Genomic DNA, 27,802 nt, shown 5'->3' with positions numbered 1-27,802 from the left:
CGACGAGCCAATCAAGGATTTCATGACTTCTCGAGTTCAGGAAGGACTCGACGAGTCGGTGAACTGCACTCGGCGAGTCGAGTCAACATGGACTGTTGACTTTGACAGTGGACTTTGACTTGGACCAAGGGTTGACCAGTTGACTTCTGAGGGTATTCTGGTAATTTGGAGATTTATGAAAAAGGGTTGTATGGTAACTATAGGTGGTGGAGTTCGTGTTGGTGATCCGGGAGTTGAGCTTTCTAGTTTCAGACGACAGTTGCGAGGTGAGTTATCCTCACTATACTAAGGGGTCTAAGGCACCAAGGCCGGCCCATTGGATATGTTATCCTAGCAGTGTTAGAGGTTGAGTACGAGTTAGTGTTGCATGCTAGTGGTTATGCCAGTTAGGTAGATCTGTAGGACTACCTGTGATGTTATGTGATTATTGCATGCTCAGTGGTTATGTTATGTGTTTGTTATATGGGATGGGTTGAGGTTGTACTGCTTCGTGCGGTAGCCAACAAACCTTAGGAGCATTCCAGTTACGGGCTAATACTGTGGGCTCGGGAGCATTCCAGTTACGGGCTAAGGGAGACTCGTACTGTGGGCTCGTGGGTATTACAGTCTGTAGGGCTGTGGACCCGTTATGTGTTGTTCTGTTCAGTTTGTTATGATATGTTGATGTGGACTGTATGTGTATCGGTATTTTGGGGGAACCCACTAAGCTCTCGGGCTTACAGTTTCAGTTTATTGTTTCAGGTACATCAGGGGATCGCGGCAAGGCGACGGCATGATCGTACGGTTCCTCACTTTATGTTGATGTTTCTGGGATATACTCTGATAAATAATATTTTGAAAACAAAGTTGTAATGTTTGACGAAGTTTGTGTGCTTTTAAAAGTTTAAATTTGCTTGAAATTTTTGGGTGTTACATCCTCACCCTTTTATCTCATTATCCAAACCATCTTTTATCACACACTAACAATCTCATCTACCCATGTTCTACCCAACATATTTGTAGATACAAATATATATATATATATATATATATATATATATATATATATATATATATATATATATATATATATATATACAGTTTAACTCATTTAAAACCTATATAAAACATCCATTCCACACTCATCTCAAATAAACAACAATATACAAACACATAGCATGTATTTCATAGCAAATACTTCATATTTATGTGTTAGAAGAAAGTAACTACACACTCACCTGATAATACGATGATCAGACAGCACTACGGCTCTTAAAGCAGTAATTCTTCGGTGAAACTGTGATCTCTTCACACACCGAGCTTCTCGCGGGCAGAGCTTCGGCTCAGAAACTCTTTTCTTCTCGGGATCTTCGGAGCTTCGGGACTCGCTTCGGGTCTCGGGATGATAACGAGGCTTCGGGGGTATAAATTGCATGTAAAACAATGTAATATGGGAGAGAGATGAGTGAATTAGCAACCTTGGCCGGCTGCCCCTTCAACTCTATTTATAGGGCTGTTTTCATGAAATTCACGTCGTGAACAGTACTCCCTCATTGTGGGCTTGATCGTCACTGCATCCGTCATCACAAGTTGCGTCTGACAGGCTCTGAAAGGTCAAATCACTGAGTCCACGTCGTGAACACTGTTTTCACGTCGTGGTCTCTGACACAGCTTTGACGTTCGCGCCCCGAACTTCAGAAATTCATAACTTTCGCATACGAGCTCTGTTTCGACGTTCTTTATATCGACACGTAGGTGAGATTATGCTCTACAACTCTCGTTTAGACTTCGTCAGCTAATTTTGACTTTATTTTTATTATATTATTTTTAGTAGGCCGGGATAGGAAAACTCCGTTAGAAAATCATAACTCCTTCGTCTGACGTCCGTTTTCGTCTGTCTTTTCACTGTTGGACTACTATCGATGAGATCTTCGATTCTCGTTTAGATCGTTTCGGCTAGAAATCACTCGATCTCATATTCGAACTTCGGGTTGCATACTGCTAAGCTGAAACTTAGAAAAATCATAACTTCGTCATACGAAGTCAGATTTGGACGTTCTTTTTATGCACGCTCTCGGTTTAACGTATTCTACGACTTTCATTTAGATCGCTAAGGCTAAAAAGTCCTCCATCGTAAATTCACTATTTACGTCTCCCGGTGCCGTGCCGGCTTTGCCGAAAAACTTCGACGGGTCATAACTTCTTCGTTATAACTCGGATTTCGGCGTTCTTTATATATCTGAAATCCTTGTCACGACCAATACAACTTAGTTAAGATTATTCATTCTAAATAATCTTCTATCAAAAAGTCGTTTTCGACACTTATTATCTCTTAATTGACTAGCCTGAATCTGCGGGCGTTACAATTATCTCCCCCTTAGGATGATTACGTCCCAGAATCATCAACGAAATAGGGCTTGTATAATGATTCCATACGTCATACTTCCATCCTAAGTAATCACCGTGATGCTCAATCTTGCACCTGCTCTTTGTACTATGTTCGACTTTCAATCGTAACCTTCGAGTTACAAAATAAATCCTTATTGAGGACTCCTTCTTCTTCTTAGGATAAGTACTTCCCCTTATATTGTAACAGATCAATAGGTCATGTTCTAATGACCTTTCATCGGATGATGCAACGCCTAGGCTCAAGTCTCTTTGAGTCAAATTCCAGAATGGAATATACCTTCCTTCATATTCTAATGTGATATAATCACATTTTAGCATATAGCATTTCTAGCTACAAGCTTCATTAACAACGAGCGCGATGCTATCGGTTGCATTGATTTCCATATTCTGACCTCAGTCAGATGCTACATCGAACTTGGTTCCATGAACCACGTAACAAACTCATCGTAGTTGGACTCAATTTGATATGACCACTAGGGTCAGAATATCAATCATCTTTTTAGTCAATACCGAAACAATGGTAACGACAAACTTGAATAAAAACGAACTCAATTACAAGCTACTTGGTAACCTTGTGACTTTCCCTGATCCAAGCGTGAGTCCTGTGCTTCCAGTAGTATAGATCTCTACTACTATTCACACCTGCTCATACTCGTCCCAAGTATTGTCTCGCAGTCCCCAAGTCCTAAAATCAAAAAACAATTTAACACATACGAATGTGTCCAAATAATCATAGAAATTTTCCTAGACTCTACTAGGACTTCTTCCATGCGTATCTTCAATCATCAATTATACTTCAACTCGGTTGGTGATGGAAATTCCAGACGATGGGACAACTTCAAGAATTGCACCAATCGTTCCATCATCCTGCCAATCGAAGGTATACTTCAGACGTACCGTACTCCTCTAAACGTTCCTTTATTTTATCAGACATATTCTAAAGGCAAGATACCACTCTTACGATATCTTCCTATAGGTGTCATTCACTATCATAAGCCTTTTCCTTTCCTCCATTTACTCAATTCTCTACGAGTCTTTAACATGACGTTTTGTACATCCAAGCAGACGTTCGGTGTATCGGGCGAGAATTTAAGATAAGAAAGCTTTATTTACGATAGACGTATAAATCTCCTTATCACTCCGAAACGTTTACATGCTAGTTCTAATACCGTAGGCGTACGCTTGGAATCCTGAACACATAAGCTTTCCCGATCCGGTCGGCAACAGACCATACATCCGAACAAATAATATCATATATGGCAAACATATAACATTTAGCACATAAAAGCATTTTAGGCATCTTTCCTAAAATATACTAGTGCTCGTGTCTAAAATATGGTAGACACTCATCTCACAATCATCGCTTAGCATTCTAAGTTTAAGTCTAGAAATCCTACAAATTCCTAGTTCGCTTAAACTAATGCTCTGATACCAACTGTGACATCCCCAATTTCACGCCCAGAAAAGACCGATTTGTTTATGCTTTGTTTTAAAATCAGAGTAATATTTTAAAGAAAACAGTTGCGGAATTTGTTCCCAAACAAAATATGATAAAACTTTATCAAAACATTTATCAAAGAGAATGTACTTTTCATTAAAATAATAAAACCTCGGGATGTCATGTTCCGATACAGACCAAAAAGCATAAACAGTACAATTTAACCTTACAGCAGTTATTTACAACTACTGGTCTATAATCCATAATCTCTCGTCAAGTCAACCAACTTATACTCTTGTACCTTTACCTGTAATGCAAAGAAAACTGAGTGGGTCAGACTTGGGAGCCTGGTGAGCATATAGGGTTTTCGACCCACAATAATATATATTTATTATATTCAATCATCAATCAATAAGTCAATCAATCAATCCAAATTACCCATCCCCATTATCTCCTTTATTTTTTAATGATTTACCCTAATAATCAACTATCATTTATTCATTTATTCCTAAGGACTGACCTAAGGCATTGACACAAAGTCCACCGCTGCACAGGTCCTCAAATTACAACCGGTAAACACTTAGTTCACCATACTTAGTGAACACCTAGTTCTAACACTCCTAGTGAACACTCAATTCAAAACATCTGGTGAATACTTAGTTCTAAAACACTTAGTGAACATACTCAATTCAACAACACCAAGTGAACACATCTAGTTCAAAAATACTTAATGAACACAATCCTCTAATGAACACATAGTTCAAAAACACATGTTAAACACATAGTTCAAAACGTCCATTAAACACTCAGTTCGAAAATACCTGATGAACACATAAGTTCAAAACATCTAGTGAACACTTAGTTCAAAATACTTAATGAACACCTAGTTCAAAAACAATGTGATAATAATGTATATCTAAATGCGGCAAGACCACTATTATTAATTAACACATATATATATATATATATATATATATATATATATATATATATATATATATATCATATTTCTAAAACAATCTATCCCATCCCGTCGATCCCCACATACTGACCCTACACAATGATATTACGAGATCTAGTCTAAGGAATCGATATGAACAACGAACTGACGAAGCTGCTTTAGAAATTCCCTGGCAGCAAACGAGGATCAATACAGACATCAAATGAGGGGAATGAAATAAGTTTCACCATGAAACTCCGTTCGTAAAAAGAACCACAAGACAATTAAGTCAGGGGTAGTTATCTAGATAAAAATGTCTAGCCGTGGTCCGAATATCATGAGGTATTTTACCCCCAGACTCACCCTATCCAGCATCGAACTTTACCTAGCAGTGGTCTGAATATCGTGATGTATTTTACCCCCAGACTCACCCTATCCAGCAATATAACACCAGACATGCCTATTAGTGGTCTATTACCGACACACTTTATTAGGCAGTCTACGAAGTTCCCTCAATTACTTCGTGAAAAGAAACGCTGACATATGAAGCTCGTCCGATCACTTCATAAAAGAAACGATGACTCCAAAGCTCTTTCAAAATAAAAAGTATGAGGAAATACTAATAGAGTACTCCTATACGCTCCCGTAACCGACACACAATAGTGTCAAAAAAAGACTTTGTACATGATAGTACTTCTGGCACATTATAGTACTCTGGTATGCATAGGACCCATACCCGAGAACCGAATAATACCTCGACGCAAGTAGCATCAAAGACACAGGGCTTTGAAAAGGACTTCGTACATAAAATGTACTTCTGTACGTAAGATGTACTCCACCGATCATCGATCTCACCACACACGTACTCTTAATAAGAGGCTACCCAATGTCCGAACTTAATTGAACTAAACATCCCTTTTTAAGTCTTAACCCATCACTAGGCAAACCTACGAAGTTTATAATCAACTTTCGATACTATCTCCGTTTAGGCAACACTAACTGGTGTATACTTAACACCGAGTTTTAAATAATAATATCATATATTCACATCTTAACAAATATTGAACCATAACTGATTCGTATGTTGCATATCATCAAATATATCTAACACGTATTTCGGGAAATAACAAATACTTCACATACATATATATTTAATACTTTAATCAATACTTGTATTAAAATCATGTCCATGAAAGGGACTATGCACATGATACCTTATCGGATGAACACATAGTTCAAAAATACATAATCCTTACTCCGGGATCTAAAACTAACCTCCTGATCTGATCCATACTCCCGGATCTAAAACTAATCTCCTCACCCTTTTATCACATTATCCAACCCATCTTTTATCACACACTAACAATCTCATCTACCCATGTTCTACCCAACATATTTGTAGATACAAATATATATATATATATATATATATATATATATATATATATATATATATATATATATATATATATATATACAGCTTAACTCATTTAAAACCTATATAAAACATCCATTCCACACTCATCTCAAATAAACAACAATATGCAAACACATAGCACGTATCTCATAGAAAATACTTCATATTTATGTGTTAAAAGAAAGTAACTACACACTCACCTGATAATACGATGATCAGACAGCACTACGGCTCTTAAAGCAGTAATTCTTCGGTGAAACTGTGATCTCTTCAAACACCGGGCTTCTCGCGCGCAGAGCTTCGGCTCGGAAACTCTTTTCTTCTCGGGATCTTCGGAGCTTCGGGACTCGCTTCGGGTCTCGGGATGATAACGGGGCCTCGAGGGTATAAATTGCACGTAAAATGATGTAATATGAGAGAGAGATGAGTGAATTAGCAACCTTGGCCGGCTGCCCCTTCAACTCTATTTATAGGGCTGTTTTCATGAAATTCACGTCTTGAAGAGTACTCCCACATCGTGGGCTTGATCGTCACTGCATGCGTCATCACAGGTTGCGTCTGACAGGCTCTGAAAGGTCAAATAACCGAGTCCACGTCGTGAACACTATTTTCACGTCGTGGTCTCTGACACAACTTTGGGGTTCGCGCCCCGAACTTCAGAAATTCATAACTGTCGCATACGAGCTCCGTTTTCGACGTTATTTATATCGACGCGTAGGTGAGATTATGCTCTACAACTCTCGTTTAGACTTCGACAGCTAATTTTGACTTTATTTTTATTATATTTTTATTATATTATTTTTAGTAGGCCGGGACAAGAAAACTCCGTTAGAAAATCATAACTCCTTCGTCTGACGTCCGTTTTCGTCTGTCTTTTCACCGTTGGACTACTATCGATGAGATCTTCGATTCTCGTTTAGATCGTTTCGGCTAGAAATCACTCGATCTCATATTCGAACTTCGGGCTGCATACTGCTAAGCTGAAACTTAGAAAAATCATAACTTCCTCATACGAAGTCAGATTTGGACTTTTTTTATGCACGCTCTCGGTTTAACGTATTCTACGAATTTCATTTAGATCGCTAAGGCTAAAAAGTCCTCCATCATAAATTCGCTATTTACGTCTCCGGTGTCGTGCCGGTTTTGCCGAAAAACTTCGACGGGTCATAACTTCTTCGTTATAACTCGGATTTCGGCGTTCTTTATATATCCAAAATCATTGTCACGACCACCACAACTTAGTTAAGATTATTCATTCTAAATAATCTTCTATCAAAAAGTCGTTTTCAACACTTATTGTCTCTTAATTGACTAGCCCGAATCTGCGGGCGTTACACCTTCCACTCAACTATTTGATAATTTCAAACTAGTCCCTGCACTTTATAATTAATACAATTAACCCCAAAATTAATTCTAATTAATTTCTGGCTAACTATTAATTAAACCTTATGATTTCTAATTAATATATTAATCTTTTCACATATTAATAAATCATTTATATTAATTTATTAGTCTTATAATAAATCAATATCTCTCATTTCATAATTTCCTTGTCCAGTTGCTAGGTTTGAGGGCAACCCAAAAGGACTGTGTTGCTATCAATTCAAGTACATACCAATTATAGTTATGGGCTTAGACACCTAATCCAACAGTCTCCCACTTCGATAAGTGTGTAACTATGATTGCTAGTATGACTTCTAAATTTGACCAACAAATTGTAGCTTCCAAAAGCTGCTGCTGAACTCTGACCCAGACAGTTACGTGTCCTTAGATAAGTGATCATATAATCTTTCGTTCTGCAAGATATCCCCAGACATAAGACATGGAATGTAATCAATGTCTTTGTCCAGAATCTATGTTTCCCGATTTCTGATTTGTGATGATGTAGGACTTCTAATTGAACACATCAATTTAGTCCTGGCTGGGCCCAACACATAAGTTTACACCAAATCATCGAGGGGCCCACAGATATCGCTTTTGCGGTTAGGGCAAAAGGAACGAATAAACGTTGACTCATATGCTTGTATCTTTTACTCATCAAATTATACATGACAATACGTTTTATAACACCAAGTTACTGATGCGTTTTCGTATCACCAATGTATAACGGACTTTGTAAATTACAACTCATATATCTTCGTTTCAAGATTATAAGATATTATCATCTCAGTATTACTCGTGATGAATTCCATGAAGTGATACTCTGAGCGAGGGTTTATCCAATACTCAAATCTCAATTTCTGAGTACTCATGAACATTGCAACAATTCTATTGCCATGTCTATCCTTAGACAATCTGCAATCCAATTCACGACAGTCTTAATTCACTACTTACTTCCAAAAGTACGAGCGATTGTGGAGTTTGAATAATCATATTATTCGGGAAGTAAAAACATGCAAAAATGAAACACAATAATAAACAATTGACAAAAGGCAGTAAACAAACTCATAAATAATACCTTATTATTTAATCACCAAAAGTCAATTACATTTACTTTGTAACAAGTTTCTGAACTAGACTAATCTAACTACTAAAACTAATATCATCTTCCAGTCCTATGCTCCGAGCATGCTGAATATGCTTAGCCCTACTCAGACCCTTTGTGAGGGGGTCTGCTGGGTTATCTTCAGATGACACCCTCTTTACTACAAGATGGCCTTCTTCTACTCTATGCCTGATGAAATGGTACTTTCTGTCGATATGTCTGGTTTTACCATGATATGTGGGTTCCTTAGTTAAGGCAACCGCTCCCTCATTATCGCAGAACGGTTCCATAGGCTCTTGGATGGTTGGAACAACTCCGAGATCTCCGATGAAGTTCCTCAACCAAGCTGCTTCTTTCGACACTTCACTCGCTGCTATGTACTCTGATTCACAAGTAGAATCAGCCACCGTATCTTGCTTGGAACTTTTCCAAGTAACCGCTCCTCCATTCAGTAAAAATACCCAGCCAGACTGAGAACGGAAGTTATCTCTATCCGTTTGAAAACTGGCATCACTGTAACCATCTACTCTCAAAGTATCATTGCCACCAAGCACAAGGACCCAGTCCTTTGTCCTTCGCAAATACTTGAGTATATTCTTAACCGCTATCCAATGAGCTCTACCCGGGTTTCCCTGATAGCGACTGACCATGCTCAAAGCAAATGCGACATCAGGGCGAGTACATGTCATAGCGTACATGATCGATCCGACAGCGGAAACATAAGGTACACGACTCATGTCTGCTATTTCCTCATCTGTACTCGGGCATTGAGTCTTACTCAATTTGGTATTGCTTTGGATAGGTAGCTCTCCCTTCTTGGAATTTTCCATACTAAACCTCTTTAGTACCTTATCCAAGTATGTACTTTGACTAAGTCGAATCAGTCTCTTCTTTCTATCTCTCAATATTCTAATCCCAAGAATATAGGCAGCTTCTCCAAGGTCTTTCATGGCAAAACACTTTCCAAGACAAGACTTAACATCTTTCAAGGTTGGAACGTCGTTACCAATGAGTAATATGTCATCGACATATAACACCAGAAAAGTTACTATACTCCCACTAGCCTTGATATACACACAAAACTCATCTTCACTTCTAGAGAAACCAAACTCTTTGACTTTCTCATGGAAGCAAAGATTCCAGCTGCGAGATGCTTGTTTCAATCCCTAAATGGATTTCTCAAGCTTGCACACTCTATTGGGAAACTTTGCATCAACAAAACCCTCTGGCTGATTCATGTAAACATCCTCAGCCAACTTCCCGTTAAGGAAAGCAGTCTTGACATCCATCTGCCAGATTTCATAGTCATGAAAGGCAACTATGGCGAGCAATATCCTAATAGATTTAATCTTAGCTACTGGCGAGAAGGTCTCATCATAGTCAACCCCTGGGGTTTGAGTGAAACCTTTTGCAACTAGTCGAGCCTTGAATGTGTGCACATTTCCATCCATGTCTGTCTTCTTTTTGAAGATCCATTTGCACCCAACTGTCTTACAACCTGGTGCACTATCAACCAAATTCCAAACTTGGTTGTCATACGTGGACTTAATCTCGCTGTCCATTGCCTCTTTCCACTTGGAAGCCTCTGGGCCTGCCATTGCTTCCTTGTAAGTAACTGGTTCATCTAAATTTACCAGTGTCCTATCACTGATGAATCTGTCACCATCTGAAGTAATATGAAAACCCTACAACTTAGCTGGCACACTCACCCTAGTGGATCTTCGAAGAGGTAATGAGTTATCAACTGGTTCAACATGAACTGTTTCCTATGGTTGAGTGGTAGTGTCATCTAATGTTCCTTTATTGGCCACTCTTGAATTTCTTCAAGGTCTATGGTGCTCCCACTGTCCTCTTTGAATATGAGCTCTCTTTCTAGAAAGACTCCTCTTCGTGCTACAAAGACCATATTTTCACTAGGTCTGTAGAACAAATATCCAAAAGACTGCTTTGGGTAACCAATGAAAACAAATTTCTCACTTCTAGCTGCTAGCTTGTCGTGAGTCTCTCGTCTTATGAAAGCTTCACAACCCCAAACTTTAATATGTGCTAACGAGGGAACTTTCCACGTCCACATTTCGTGAGGTGTTTTGGCAACCTTCTTTGTAGGGACAAGATTGAGGATGTGGGCGGCTGTCTTTAAGGCATACCCCCAGAAGTGAATAGGAAGCAAAGAACGACTCATCATAGAACGAACCATGTCTAACAAGGTTCGATTACGCCTCTCAGCTACACCATTTAACTGTGGTGTCCTAGGAGGAGTTAATTATGAGACTATCCCACATTCTTTTAGATAGTCGTTGAACTCGATACTAAGATACTCCCCGCCTCTTTCGGATCTAAGTACCTTTATCTTCCTGCCCAATTGATTCTCGACCTCATGTTTAAACTCCTTGAACTTTTCAAAGGTTTCTGACTTATGTTTGATTAAGTAGATATAGCCATATCTGCTATAATTATCAGTGAAAGTCACATAGAATCGATTAGCATCCCTTGTAGTTGATCTGAAGGGCCCACATACATCTGTATGTATGAGTTCCAACAGACCTTCACCTCTTTCACAAGACCCTGTGAATGGTGATTTCGTCATCTTTCCCAAAAGACAAGATTCACACATATCATCTGATTTTAGGTCAAATGATTCCAACACTCCATCCTTTTAGAGTTGGGCTATGTGTTTCTTGTTAATGTGTCCAAGACGACAATGTCACAAGCATGCCTTGTCCACACTATTAGACAATTCAATATTAAATACACTATTTCCTAAGATATCAACACAAGTCACTGTTTCATACACACCATCACAAGGTAAAGCTTCAAACACAAAAACACCATTCCTATAAACAGAAATTGAACCATTCAAATCATTAAAAGAATACTTAAAACCTTGTCTGAACAATGCATGAAATGAAATAATGTTTCTCCTCATCTCAAACGAATAGCAACAATTCAATAAGTCTAATGTAACATCATTATTAAGCAAAAGTTGATAAACTCCGATCTTGGTTACTGGTGAAGACTTTCTGTTTCCCATGATCAAGTTTATCCTCCCTCGCTCCACCTCCTCACTTTCTTTTAGCCCCTGCAAATCAGAACATATGTGAAAACCACATCCTGTATCAAGGACCCATGAATGAGAAGATAATGAGTTATTAGAAGAAATAGTGTAAATACCTGCTGAAGATGGCTTCAATTTGCCATCTTTGATATCCTGCAGATATTTTGGGCAGTTTCTCTTCTAGTGCCCTTTGTCATTGCAATAAAAGCAATCAACATCCTTTGGATCAGAAACATGGGGAATGGTAGCATTGGGCTTAGCCTTTTGGCCATTTGTAGATGACCCAGCTTGAGCCTTGCTTTTCCAATTTTGCTTAGGAGGATCTTTCCTCTTTTTCCCCTTTCCCTGTCCAATAGCCAAGACAGGGGCACTTGCAGGAGTGGAGGCTACACTTTTACCCTTCATCCCTGCTTCAGCTGTCTGCAACAAGTTGTGCAATTGGGCCAGTGTCTGCTCAGTGTTGTTCAAATGGTAAGTTAGGATAAACTGACCATAACAATCAGGTAATGAGTTCAAGACCATGTCAATGGCCAATTCCTCATCAAAGTTAATGTTGAGCTTGACCAAACGCTTTATGTAGCGTTGCATTCTTTGCACATGAGATACAACCGACTCCCCTTCTTTCATCTTGCAAGCCATGCGTGACTTGACTACTTCAAACTTTTCTTGACGAGCTCGCTTATGGTACTTTTCCATAAGGTCCTTGTTCATCTCAAAGGGCCAGTAGTCCTCATAGTACCTTTGCAGTTCTGGGGACATGGTTGCGACCATGATGCATGCCACTTTGGTAGCATCATCATAGTGTTTCTTGTAGGCATCATATTCTTCAGGAGTAGCTTTAGACTCATCAAGCTCTTTGAGCTCCTTATCAAGGACATATTCTTTGTCCTCAAATCGAAGCGCCATCTTGATGTTACACATCCAATCGTTATAGTTAGAGCCATCCATAACGACTTTGGAACAAATGTTGAGCAAAGAGAAGTTGTGGTTGGAGGATGATGAAGCAGAAGTGTTTCCAGGAGTAGACATCTGAAAAGAAAGAAAGTTTTAGTTAGATTTCAAGATGCCTCAATATAATAACCCAAAGATATAATATCAAGGTTAGGATCCAACTATGAAGATTCATAACTTAGAAATGGGATGCCGAGATCCAAGTGTAAATTTTATAAAGGTAGGTGAATGACGATTCACCAAGTCCACCATTAGACGAAATAAACGAAGTGAAATTCCTACTTCCTTTTGAGATACATCGAAACTATTCAATGACATGTTTTAATCTCGGATTATGCTCTTCTATTTGTGACTGGGATACCGAGGATCACAAACAAGATGTGAATAACCATGCAAATGTGCTTGGTAACCTCATTGTCTTTATCATTAACTATTGATGTACCGGTAAATCACACACGCTCCACCAAAATGATAATTATGAGATACCCATTACTACTCTTTATTAGTGCCTTTTAGTGTGCTGGTAATCCACACACGCTCCACTAACGACCAATAAAGCATAATGTGTAATTTCATGGATTAGCATACTTTTCACATTTTTCCTAAGGTAACTAGAGTTGGGATTTTTTTGTAAAATAATGTTCTAGTACTTTCTTTATAACATTATACTTTTAATGAGATTTAGTTGTCCTATCAAATCCGTTCTGCTAACGACCCTCCACTAATCAAGGAAGCGGTGGGTGAGAGTGGACACCCATTCAACTACCATTTTATAGGCAGTTTCCTTATACCCCCTTATAGACTAGCTTCGTGAATGAGGCATACTAGCGATTTGACTGACCATATTCTTATACATATATAATATTTAACTTTTAATTATAATATATATAAGGTGTGTTTTAAACTTTTTAAAACTTTAGGGTTTATATATAAATAAGCCATTAATTTTAAATTTAAAAATAAACCAAATAACTAGATTTAATATTTATCTATTAATTAACTTTTAACTAATTTATTAAATCTTGTAAGGATTATCTAATTAAATTAAACAATTAATTTAATCCTAATCCATATCCCTTCTAGATTTCGAAAATATGGGGATAGGATAATTTCCTTATTTTTTTCAATTATCCAATAAGGCAATAATTATCCCAAAACAAGAAACCCTAAATTACCATGTAAATTTCGAAAATCAAGGGAGGAAGCTAGGGTTTCCAAAACCCTAACCCTAATTTCGGTTAGGGTTCATGGAGGCTAGGGTTTTTCGAAAACCCTTTGAACCAAAACCCTAAAAATCGAAAATTTTGGCCTTTAGGGTTTAATAGCTATAAACCCTAATTTGCAATTCAACTATTATAGCAATTCAATTTAAAACAAACAATGGCTCTGATACCACTAATGGGTTTTAGGATAAACAAATAAACTAGAAAACAATTCCTAAGTTCACATGCAGCCTACTTTGGATCTATGTTTTAACTATTGAACATATAACTTTGAATTGCAAAACAAGAACCCTAGAGGAGAGAGGCTATTTTCGAAATTAACAAACTAGGGTTTTAGAATTACATACCTTTCAATTGTTATAGCAAACAATTGTTAATCCTCTTGAACTTGATCTTCTTGGAAGCCTAGCACCACAAATGTAATGCCTCTAATGAAGTCACACCCAAAAGCTAGCAAGAAGGAAACTTGAAGGAGAGAGAATAGGGTATGCAAAAATCGGCCCTAGGGTTTCACAAGGGAAGGAGAGACCGAATTTAGGAGCTGGGAGGCTCCTTATATAGCTGAGGGATCTAGGGTTTAGGGAAAACCCTAATACTCCTTTGCTTGGGGCCTAAGCTAATCCAAAGGCCTTATCCAAACCCCTTGGACGAAATCATTAGGGTTTCCCCTATAGATTTCATCCACCCCCTTCCAAGGGGGTTCTGGAACCTTCCACTCAACTATTTGATAATTGCAAACAAGTCCCTGCACTTTATAATTAATACAATTAACCCCAAAATTAATTCTAATTAATTTCTAGCTAACTATTAATTAAACCTTATGATTTCTAATTAATATATTAATCTTTTAACATATTAATAAATCATTTATATTAATTTATTAGTCTTATAATAAATCAATATCTCTCCTTTCATAATTTCCTTGTCCAGTTGCTAGGTTTGAGGGCAACCCAAAAGGACTGTGCTGCTATCAATTCAAGTACATACCAATTATAGTTATGGGCTTAGACACCTAATCCAACATAACTGACAGTTGTCACGAAGACAATTATCATACTACCACCTAAACTATTGGGTCGGCATTGGTGCCTTCAACCCATGGATACAATGAAGGAAACTCACCTCAATTGTTGAAACCACCAGATAAATGTTTGGACTGCTGATTCGGAAAATCTCACACCAACTAACAATAAATACAACATTAATTAATATTTAACCCACTAACCCAAAATCCAAGACGCAAATCAATAATCCAACTTCCTAAAGGGTAAAAGACCATTTTACCCTTCCTATAATTGGCCCAACCTCTCATGAACCAACCCCCAAAAGGCCCAAAGCCCAAAAGGCCCAAATTGAACTCTCGAGGAGTATGCCCCGCGTACCAGAAGTGTACGCCCCACGTAGTCACCCTCAAAGCACAATGCACAAGTTGTTTATGCACGGAACCAACATTATGCTGAGCGTACTCTTACGTACGCCCAACGTACTCATCAGAGGCACAATAATCCGAAATAAGCTCTTAATGGTTAAGACAAAAGCATCCAAACACTTATATGACCCTAAATGATGTCTTAACACGTAAATTTGGCAACTTTACTCCATTGCATGACTTAATGGGATCAAGTCCTTGTTTTTATCCATTTTAAGAACACCAACTCCTGCGTGCATCAACAAGAACCCTCAAGATAACATTCTTATGACTTAACAACTCAACCAGGACCAAATATGAGGCTCAAAGGTCTTGGAGTAGCTTCTACTCACAAGAACAACCTTGGGACCAAAACATGGAAAACCCACCCAAAACTAGATCTATACCATAAAACCATAAAGTTTGAAGCTTTATACATCCAAAAGGTAGATCAAGATGCACAAAACCTGGATCCACAAGATTCAAGTAATCCCACACTTCTTCAAGAAGCTCCTTCTTCTTCAAAGATCACCAAAATGCATGAAAACACACCAAAAGCTCAAAAACCCACACCAATGGAGGCTAGGGTTTTGTTTCTAGGGTTTAATGGGATGGAGGGTGAAGATAAGATGGTTTGAACATAAGTTAAGGAGATTAAATAGGGCTAAGACCCTAAATTAGGGTTTGGGTTTGACTGGAGTACGCCCATCTTACTCTATGAGGCTTCCACTACCACCCTGCCTAGTACACCCAAAGTACTCCTAAGTACGCCCAGCGTACTAGGCTTAGCCTTTAAGCCTCCAAACTTCTGAAAGCCATATTTTCCTCATTCTAAGTCAGTTTTCAACAATCCTTATATCCCCGAAAAGGTAACAAGAAGATCTAGACTTATATCAACTCTCCTTTGCCTTAAAACATTCTGAACTTAAATCTAAAACTCATAAAAGGTTCGCACCATCACTTTACCGATATGCCCTTGGGCTCCAAAACACAAACCGAACACTCGATACCCACAAACTACATAATCCATAAAAAAATGGGTCTAAACCTCTCTTTCCCAAGGCCCGAATGTAACGCTCCGATTCTCAGGTATTGACATTATGACTTTAATTTTCAAGTTTCAAGGTCTACTCGACGAGTTGGATGCCCTGACTCGTCGAGTAGCAGCGGGTTTGGGGCAATGTGTTAAGTGACCAACTCGCCGAGTCAGTAGAGTGACTGGACGAGTTGGAGCTGGAGGGTGAAACCCTAATTTCAGGGGTTTTACACCCTATTTAAAGAACCAATAGCCTCCCTTGGCCTTACCTCACCGTCCCATTGAGCTCTGAAAACCCTAATTCGTGTGTGTGTTGATCTTGTGTGATTTCAAGCTTGGAAGAGTGTGCTAGAAGAATGAGGAGTGAAGCAAAAGGAGTTTGGATCATTGAAGAGCTGGTGGATCTGAGTCTCATGTCTCTTGGCGTCATTTGGAAGGTAACAAGTCGTTGCCTTGCATCCCTTCCTTTTAGATCTCTTCACATCTAAGATTAGGGCCATTTTGGGGCTTATGTGAACCATTTTCGGGTATGAGCTATGAATTGGATTTGCAACTTCAGATCTGAGCTTATCTTACCCCTTTTAGCCATAAAGTTCCAGCTGTAGCAAGTAATAACCTTTCCCTTTTGATCAAATGTCATTCTAAGCTTAGATTTATAGTTCTAAGCTTTTAGAGCCTTGCATGTACGAAAAGTCTGCAACTTTACGTGATAAACATGCCCTAGGAGTGTAGATCTGCAGTATGGAGCCTTTGCATGGCTTAGAAAGCACCTGTAAGGATGATGGATTGAAGGGACTCGGCGAGTCGCATGGTAGACTCGATGAGTCATATGAAGATGGTCATGAACTCGACGAGTTGGATGAACAACTCGGCGAGTCTGATGAAGATTTTCGTAGACTCGGCAAGTCAGTAGAGTGACTCGGCGAGAGGGTTAATTATGCAAGGAACTCGGCGAGTGTCTAGTTGCACTCAATGAGTTCAGGTCAACATGGACTGTTGACCTGGGCAGTTGACTTTGACTTTGACCATGGGTTGACTTTTGGACTTTTGGGGGCATTTTGGGAACTCATGTACATGGTTGTATGGCGATTATAGGTGGTGGAGTTTTCGGCAGTAATCCGAGAGTTTGAATTTATCTTTCGAGTTGACATTTGCAAGGTGAGTTCTCCTTACTATATCAATCGGGTCTACGGCTCCAAGGCCGACCATTTATGATTTACATCGTGGTTAGGGATGGTTGCTATGCTAGTAATCTATTTGATTGATATCCTGGTTGTAGGATGGTTTCTATGTTAGAGATCGGTTAGATCTGTATAACTATCTGTTATTGCATGCTAGCGTATGAGATTTATGTGCACATGTTTATTGGTTTGGGGAAAGGGTTGAGGCAGGTCCTGCTATGTACAGTAGGCCAAGACACCCTGGGCGGACCGGGTAGACTGCAGGCCCGGGCCGGGCAAATCTAGTCAGGCCGAAGGCCCAGCGAGCGGTCCGGATAGGCTGAAGGCCCCGAGAAGGGCGGTCCAGACGTGCCGAGAGCTCGGAGAGCGGTCCAGATAGACTGAGGACCGGGGTTTGGTCCAGTCAGAATGATGGCTCATTATGCATGCTGTTTGCTTATATGTTTACATGATATGGTTATATCTGTATGACGTTGGTATTTTGGGGGTAACTCACTAAGCCTTCGAGCTTACATTTATCGATTATTGTTTCAGGTACTTCTGATGATCGCGGGAAGGCGAAGGCGTGATCGTACCGCTCCTCACATTTTATAATTTTATGATTTGATTCTGGGATACTCTGACAATATACTATTTTGAAAGAAAGTTTTGTAATAATCATGTGCTTTGAAATGTTTTAAAAAGTTTAAATTTGGCATGATTTTTATGGGTGTTACAAGTTGGTATCAGAGCCTTGGTTTGAGTGAATTGGAGGGAACACTCATGTGTCTCCACTCTCAAACTGAGGACAAGGTTATAAAACGATTTTCTTAAAATGTTTTCAAAATAATAAAAGGAGGATGCAAGTGTACGATCAGCCGGAGCTCGCGGATAGACCCCAAAATACCTTACAGATTATTTGAGTTATGAGATATGGTTAGGACAACATGCTAGTACTAGGCTAGGGATCTTCAGGAATTGCATGATAGAATTGCCTGATTATATGATGCCTGATAGCCTAGGGTTTTTCCTTATATGAAATTGACATCATTACTGTAGTTGCTTAGTGTATGCATTACTACTGTACATAATTAAGATCTTATAGCCTGAGAATGTTTGGTATGGCCTTATTTCCTGTTCTTTTTTGATGAAGGGCTTAGGGTAGGATCAGGTATTCGAAAGTTTGTAGGGTCCAACGTTATGTATGGTTAGCATACACGAGTGCTGCAGCGTTGGTGGAAGTTTCATGGATGGGTAGGTTGTTTGGGATGAGTCCACCGATTATGAGATATTCCACCTTCCTCTAGGAGTGAGGATTGAGCGCTCGATATGATTATGTATATTTTTAGGGCGTTGTGATGATACTTGAGACAAATATGGGTAGGTGTGGAAGGTAGTATGGGCCTGTACTACTGAAAGCACAGGAGCCATACGCGTAGCAAGGAAGTCACAACCCCTAGAGTTTATTTGGGAGTTGGTTCCCAGTTCTTTGTGTGGATTATCTGATACTTTGTGTTATGTTTCAGAATGGTGATGACCAGGCACTTTGTGACTGGATCCGGTTCGGGATCAAGATCAGGAGAGGGAGAGGGCGGATAGGGGGGGCCGACAGTGCCCGAGACTATCGGCTAAATAAGATCAGATGAGATGGATGACAAGATTCGGGAGATCCTGTATGATGAGGTTACGGCTATGTTCCGGGCCGATTTGCCGGAGATGTTCGGGTCTATTAAGACTGCTACGGTAGAGTATTTCGATGATCGCTATGCAGCTTCAGCAGCTGTATTGGCGGCAGGGTTGGGAGCCAGACGGGCTTTTCAGTATCGGGACTTCGACAACACGAAGCCCCTTACTTTTGATGGGACTCATGACCCCATCAAAGCCATGAGCTGGCTGTCTGACGTGGAGGGGTGTTTCTTCACGTGCTTGTGTCCTACTGACCAGAAGGTCAGATGTGCCCTAAACTTGATGAGGTCTGGGGCAAAGGACTGGTGGAGGTTGATGACTGGGTCGTATTCAGACGAGCAAATAGCTGCTGTTACGTGGGAGCAGTTCAGGGATATGTTCCGCGCTCGCTACATTCCTCGAGTCGAGCGGGAACAGTTAGCTCAGGAGTTTCTGGAGTTGAGACAGGATCGGGAGACGGTGACGGAGATCACCCGTATGTTCACCGAGAGGGAGATGTTCTGCCCGGAGTTTGCTTCTAAGCAAGCTCAGATGACTTGTTATCTGAGCATGCTCAAGATGGATATTTGATAGTTTGTGGCGACCCAGCGTTGTGATACGCTTCTAGATTTACAGGAGGCCGCCAGGCGGCGGGAGCTTGAGATTGAGTTATAGCTGAGAGAGTAGGGTCGGGCCACAACACAGACGCAACCGTCACCAAAGCGGTCTAAGACCGCTGATTCCAGGTCAGGAGGACATCAGGGCCGCACTTGTGGCAAGTGCGGAAAGGGGCACACGAGGGTTTGTAGGTCTGGTAGCGGATGCCGCAAATGCGGCCAGGAGGGGCATTTTACGAGGGATTGTCGTCAGACGGCCCCGGTTCAGGATATGAGGATCTGCTACCATTGTCATCAGGTTTGTCATGTGAAGACCAACTGTCTACAGCTTGCAGCCAGGCCGGAGCAGGCTCCAGCGCTGGCTACATTGAGGATTACTGAAGGGAGTCAGGGTCGAGCAGTGCCCCCGAGGGCCCAGGGACGTGCCTTCCAGCTTATAGCGGAGGAGGCCAGAGCAGCACCAGATGTGGTTGCTGGTATGTTTCTATCATTTATCTCATTTATTATATATGTTTGATGCTTATCCGTTGTACCTGTGATTAGGTACGTTTTTAGTGAACTCCTTGCCTGCTTTGATTTTATTTGACTCGGGGGCAAATCGGTCTTTAGTATCTCAGACATTTAGTAGGGGGTTTGGTGTGCCAGTGGGCGAGCTAGAGTGTCCGTTGCGAGTCTCTATCGCCAACGAACACAAAGTTTCTGCTTCTTCGATCTATTGAGGATGCGAGTTGGAGATCTTCGAAGTGTCCTTTCTGATATATTTGATACTGATTCCCATGGGGGAGGTGTGCGTGATCGTAGGGATAGATTGGCTTAGCCGTTTTGGTGCCATGATAGATTGCGAGGGCCAACGAGTGGTAGTTCGAACCCCAAGTGGGGGAGAACTGATTGTATATGGCGAGGGCACCAGAGTGGGTTCAGGGTTTTGTTCAGCTGCCAGGTCTCGACAGTACATTCAGCATAGGTGTGCGGGTTATTTAGCGTATGTGGTGGATACGCAGGTCAGGGATAAGACTCCAGTTTCAGAGGTTCCAGTGGTTAGAGAGTTTGCTGATGTGTTCCCGGAGGAATTACCCAGAGTACCTCCGGAGAGACAGGTCGAGTTCAGGATCTACCTAGTGCCAGGTGCGGCTCCTATCGCAAAGACGTCGTACCAGTGGGCACCACCAGATATGCAAGAGTTTTCATCGCAGTTGCAGGAGCTGCTGGGAAAGCAGTTCATTCGTCCAAGCAGTTCCTTATGGAGAGCACCGATACTCTTCGTCAGGAAGAAGGATGGTTCACACCGGATGTGCATTGATTACCGAGAGCTGAATAAGTAAACGGTGAAAAACTGTTATCCACTCCCAATGATAGATGATCTTTTCGATCAATTGCAGGGTGTGTCTTGGTTTTCCAAGATAGACCTGAGGTCTGGGTATCATCAGGTCAGGGTCAGAGAGGAGGACGTGGAGAAGACCGCGTTCCGAAATCGTTATGGAAATTAAGAGTTCGTGGTGATGCCGTTTGGGCTCACCAACGCGCCAGCAGTATTCATGGACCTGATGAATCGAGTCTGCAGACCGATGCTCGATCGATCGGTCATAGTGTTTATCGACGATCTCTTGGTGTATTCCAAGACCCGAGAGCAGCATGTGGAGCACCTGCGGGAGTTAGTGGGAGTTCTGAGGCGAGAACGACTTTATGCCAAGTTCTCGAAATGCGAGTCTTGGTTACGAGAGGTCCAGTTCCTGGGACACCTCGTTAACCAGGAGGGGATTTTGGTCGACCCGGCCAAAATCAAAGCAGTTATGCAGTGGGAGGTTCCGAAATCTCCCTCAGACATCAGGAGCTTTTTAGGATTAGCAAGGTACTACCGGAGATTCATACAAGATTTCTCCAAGATTGCAGTACCTATCACTCGTCTGACGGGGAAGGGGGTGGATTTCCGGTGGGGCCCCGAGCAGCAGAGGGTGTTTGAGACCCTCAGACAGCGTCTATGCAAGGCTCCAGTCTTGATTCTTCAGGAGGGAGTCGAGGATTTTGTGGTGTTCTGTGATGCGTCCATCACGGGACTAGGAGCAGTCCTCATGCAGAGGGGACGGGTGATAGCCTACGCATCGCGGTAGTTGAAGCCGTATGAGGCAAGATACCCTACGCATGATCTAGAGTTGGGAGCGGTGGTTTTCGCTCTCAAGATTTGGAGACATTATCTATATGGGGTCCGTTGTACCATTTACATGGATCACAAGAGCTTGAGACATATCATGGATCAGTCGAACCTGAACATGAGGTAGCACAGGTGGCTGGATGTAGTCAAGGACTACGATTGCGAGATCCTTTACCACCCCGGTAAAGCGAATGTGGTGGCGGATGCTTTGAGCCGCAAGTCAGCTGGGACTTCCACCCCAGCGATATGTATGAGGATAGCAGTGGATTCCCAGCTGGTGAGTTTGATCAGAGATGCTCAGGTGGATGGCATGCGACCATAGAATTGGAAACTGGAGAGGATCAGGGGCGAGAACGCCTGGTTTGTGCAGGATAGCCGGGGGTTATTGACCCGATGCGGTCGGGTATGGGTTCCGATGTCTGGTGGGGTAAGACAGACAGTGATGGAGGAGGCTCGTAAATCTCACTTCTCCATTCACCCGGGGGCTACCAAGATGTACCGAGATTTGAGTTTAAGCTACTGGTGGCCGTGCATGAAGCGAGAAATTGCTTGGTACGTCGAGAGGTGCTTGACCTGTTGTCACACCCCAAAACCGGAACGACGGAAACGTTCGGGGGTGGAGGACGTCATGTTCAGTATCACAACAGTGCAAAGTAGTAAACAAGCAACAACATCATCCATTGCATTAATAATATAATTTCATACAAGTGTGTTCTGTCAAGTTATATAGACACCAAAAATATACATCAAAATAAAAGATGAGTCTTGAACGAGCTCCATCTTCTCAAAACCTGGCACCGGTACCTGTCTACTGGTGACCTGAGAATACAAGTTATTTTGAAAGAGTTTATCAGCTTTAAAGCTGGTGAGATCATAAGTATATTAATGTCTGTGTTTGTATGAAAGTGCTTGTAAGTCTGTAATTGTATAAGTTTGTAAAAGTTTGTAATTGTTTGAACTCTCCTAGAAAACCCTATGTTTCCTACTAAAAGTAGCCTTCTACCAAGGCATCTAGTATCTGTGTGTGTGTGTCTCTTGTAAGAGTGTGTATTTTCCCAAATCATACTATCATTAACCAAAAATATAGTTTTTACATTATTGTTTATTGTGTGAAGATCACAAAGTAAATGTAATGGGAAAATGAAATAGTACTGTAGTGTTGTATTAAGTAACTACTGCTGTACTAACTACCTTAAACCAATTGTTATTTAAAGTACCATGTGATCGGCCTGTATCCGGCTACCGACTCTATAGAAAAACGAAGATGTAAGACGTCGTAAGAAATGACGCTTGGCACCCGTAGACTTACAAGTCCCACTGTAGCGAGCAACAAGGTGTAGGATAATCAATCCAATATAGATCTATACACAAACTCATACGCTCCCCACTTAAGGAGATTATGGATACAAAAACGATCATGACAGGTAGTGCCATGCCCCGTAGTGGCTCACATAGATGTAATAATGTTCTAGTATATGTATGTGCTAGCTGTATTGTGTGTTCTCTCCCTGTCTAGCATGTATGTTTGTTTCTCATCATAGTATTCCATTGTTTGTTTCTCATCATAGTATTCCATTGTTTGTTTCTCATCATAGTATCTATTGTTTGTTTCTCATCATAGTATCTATTGTTTGTTTCTCATCATAGTATCTATTGTTTGTTTCTCATCATAGTATCTATTGTTTGTTTCTCATCATAGTATCTATTGTTTGTTTATCATCATAGTATCTATTGTTTGTTTGTTATGACTCATGTATGAACTGACTCATTGTATGTTTCATTGTTCTAGTAATAGTATTAGTATCTCCCTAAACTATACCTATTATAGTTTACTAGTAATGTTGTTTGTATGTATGAACATGTTTGTGTATACCTTTGCTACCCAAAGGTATTGAACTGAATGAAAGAAGTAACCTTTTATATCTATATACATATACATAATATATAACTAGGATTCAAACGACCTTCGGACAAATAACCCTGATACCCTAAGTCCACAACCAAACAAGGAACATGAAGTAAGGTGAGCTATCAGTCCTAAGTCCTTTCAATCCTACTTATATAACTATATCTATATAGATACACATTTAATAGAATATAAGTTTAAAAGAGTTTAAGTAACAGTATTTGACATGTACAAGAGTTTGATAAAAGCATTTGGTATATAAAAGAGTTTGTAAAATAGTTTGAAGTAAAACAGTTTGGTAACACAGTTTTTAAAGTAAGAAATCCACTTGTTTGGTAGTTATTAATCACATGTGATTGATATAATAACTATAATTGTTCAACTTGTATTCCCCCCCCCCCCCATAAAAGCATTTAAAAACATTTAAAAGGTTAATTAAGGGGTATGAACTCACCTGTAGTGAGTGGTTTGGATGAACGGAAAGTATAGGATGCTAGGTGTCAAGTGAAGACTTGAACACACACAAGGATCCTAGTTAACATATAATAACACATATATGCATCCAATTAGTCATAAAACAACTAATTAACCAAGTTTAAGACATCCTAAGACATGTAAAACACCTTATATAAGTGCTATAAGTCCTAAGGATTGCATCTAAGTGTTGTAGGACATTGCTATTGAGTTTAGGGTTCAAGGGGACCCTTTATTGGAGTTTACGGTTTTGTGACCATAACTCATTGAGTTTACGGTCGTAAACCCATGAGTTTATGGCCGTAAACTCATGGTACTTTTACCATGTTGAGTTTTGAAGCTTTACAAGTCCTTAGAAGCATTTCTACTTGAAGTATAAGCCTTAGGAAGAGATTAGGGCACCATTTCACTCCTTTGTGGAGTTTACGATCCTTGGACCACTTCTCCTTGGGTTTACAGCCGTAAACCCAAATGGCGATTATAGGTGGTGGAGTTTTCGGCAGTAATCCGAGAGTTTGAATTTATCTTTCGAGTTGACATTTGCGAGGTGAGTTCTCCTTACTATATCAATCGGGTCTACGGCTCCATGATTCATATGGTGTGACCATTTTATCAGCATACATAGATTGATTTTGGGGAAAGTTACTATTTTATTTCCTAAATTGGAGTACATCTAGTTCAAAATCTATGATGGATGAATTTTTGTTGAAGGAATGCCTATATGTGAAGCATTTGCACAGATATAACAACCCAACATCTATGATGTTCATGTCAAGTAGTTTGATGAGGTTTGTGGTGATAAACACAAATTACGAAGATTAAATAGTTTTCTTTTAATGGTGTTTTGTTAACACTTTATACTTCTTTTATACAGGATCCATTAAGGTTAGATCTTGTTATAAGCTTTCCAAATCATGGCTTTCATGTTCGTTTTGATCCATGGTCTCAAGTAATCTATTGTCCCCTTCATCTTTCATTTACGAGTTCATAGATAGTTTTATGGAATGTTTTTTTTTCTTTCAAATCTGAAAAGATATGTTGGTGTTTAGTGTGCCATCGAAACAGAGAAAGAGAAAGAGATAGAAGTATAGTGCACAGGGGTCCTTAACCCCCTACCCCCTGTGTTGTTGCTTGGTATGTTTTGTAATGCATCTTATGTTGAAGATTTGATTTTGAATGACATACAACAGTTTTTTATACATAGAGTGTTAATAAATTAATTTTTTTGATTGGGTATTCAGGTGAAAACAGATGAAGATTTTGCAAGCTCATTTTTCCAACTTGTCAGAGTTGGTTGTCATTTATGTCTCAACATTAGTTGGATATAAATGTATTGAAGACTGAAAGCTCAAACTAAAGTATACCCCATCTTAAAAGATCAAATCTTAAAAGTCCGTGGGAAAATTTTTAACCTTCAATGTCAAATATGTTGTATTTTAACTTTGAAATCCTTGGGACATAAAAAAATGATTGTTATTTTTGTAAATTTATCTCAAAAGATCATTACAAATTATTGTTGATAATTTTTTGTTTATGTTAATTTGGATTTTGTATGGTGTTTATATATATTTTTTATTATTCAGCAAAAAATAATACAAAAGGGCAAAATTGTCATTTTGATAATTCAGCATAATAATTCAGAGGTTCCAACCAAACAACATTTAAAAATTCAGATCTTAAAAATTCAGACCCTCTTAGAAATTCAGACCTCTTAAAAATTCAGATCTTAAATATTCAGATCTTGTCAAACAGGCCCTAAGCCTTCAAGCTTACATTTATTGATTATTGTTTCAGGTACTTCTGATGATTGCGGGAAGGCGAAGGCGTGATCGTACCGCTCCTCACATTTTATGATTTTATGATTTGATTCTGGGATACTCTGACAATATACTATTTTGAAAGCAAGTTTTGTAATAATCATGTACTTTGAAATGTTTTAAAAAGTTTAAATTTAGCATGATTTTTATGGGTGTTACACCGAACCCTTAGGATACTTGATCCTCGGTTCACAGCCCCGAATTATGAAACAGCCCGAAACAGGATGCATATTATTGAGTTGTCCCGTTTATCGTATGTTGACGACGCTTTTTTTCTTGGTCATTGGGATTGAGAAATTATAGAAAACACGATGCATATTATTGAGTTGCTTTTATCATGTCTATTGGCGGAAAAATCAATCTTCACAAGTTCGTTTTTTGGTGTTAGTGTGCACGATGAAGAGGTCAAGAACTATGTGATGTTTATTGGATGTGTGATAGAAAACTTGCCTTTCGATTATTTGGGTCTCCCTAAGACTGCCCGAAGGTACATGCTTTAATACACTTCCTTCATAGATTAATGGCATTATAAATAAAGCGTCATCTCAATTTTTTGGAGGAAAGCCTCATTAAATGCCTTTAGACTACCAACATCGATCCCCCATGATTTTATTATAGGTCAAAGGAGTTTAGTCTAACATCGTTGGTTTAATAAATAATCTTCACGAGAATGGTATAATGCCACACTCAAATACTAATATAAATCTAACACCCTGTTCTGAAAGTATCCGTTTATGGATTTCAGAGGCCAAGGCTAGGGGCGTTTTGGTCTTTTATGGGTTTTGAGTTTTTATTCGAGAGGTTTTGGGCCGGGGTGTGTCGCTAGAAGCGTAGGGCTTCTCGCCACCTTTTCGTGGATATAAAGTTCGTCGGAAACGGACTTGGAATGAAGGAGTTATGACACTTTGAAGTTATTGGCAGAAATGGCCCCTAATGGAAATAAATGGCAAGAAGGACCATGCATGCAAGGTGGTAAGCGCGCGAGTACGACCAGCGTAAGGTTGGGTTACGCCCAACATATAAGGTCATAACGTCATGGGTGTTTTTGGCGTACGCCCAGCGTACGTCCAGTGTCCAGAAACCCTAACTTTTAGGGTGAGCCACTATATAAAGAACATAATGGCTCGAACCCTAGCCTCCTTATCTGTCCCCCAACCTCAGAGAAACCCTAGAACGCCTCATATCTTCATCCTTGGGTGATTTGGTCTTCAAGAAGCTCATTTTGGTGGTGTAAGCTTGGAAGAGCAAAAGAAGAAGTTGGCAAGGAAGAACTTGGGAAGTTGGAGCTCATAGATCTGGAATAACATCATCATTTGGAACTCTTTTGAGGTATAAAGTTCATAACCTTACTTCAGAATGCTTAGATCTAGTGTAGTGTGGTTTTGGAGTTATTTTGGTTCCAAGAATGGACCTTTATGATGAAATCTCGTTTGTGAGCTTAGGGTTGCCACCCTCAGAGCTAAAAAGGTCCCATAAGCAGTAAAGTCTCCATCTTGAGTGTCTTAATGGGTTCATGCATGAGATCTAGCCCTCTTTACGGAGGAGGAATATCATTTTTGGGAGTTTGGGCTTGTTTGGGCCAAGTTAAGTCACCAAGTCAGTGACTTTATGGATTAAGACATGGAAAAGGACTTGGATCTGTGTTTGTAGCTTCTGGAGTAGAATATTAAGCA

The sequence above is a fragment of the Lactuca virosa genome, chromosome 7, assembly GCF_052849685.1.
Source record: "Lactuca virosa cultivar CGN04683 chromosome 7, Lactuca_virosa_CGN04683_v6, whole genome shotgun sequence".
NCBI classification, from domain to species: Eukaryota; Viridiplantae; Streptophyta; class Magnoliopsida; order Asterales; family Asteraceae; genus Lactuca; species Lactuca virosa.
Note: the sequence above shows the minus strand (reverse complement) of the source record.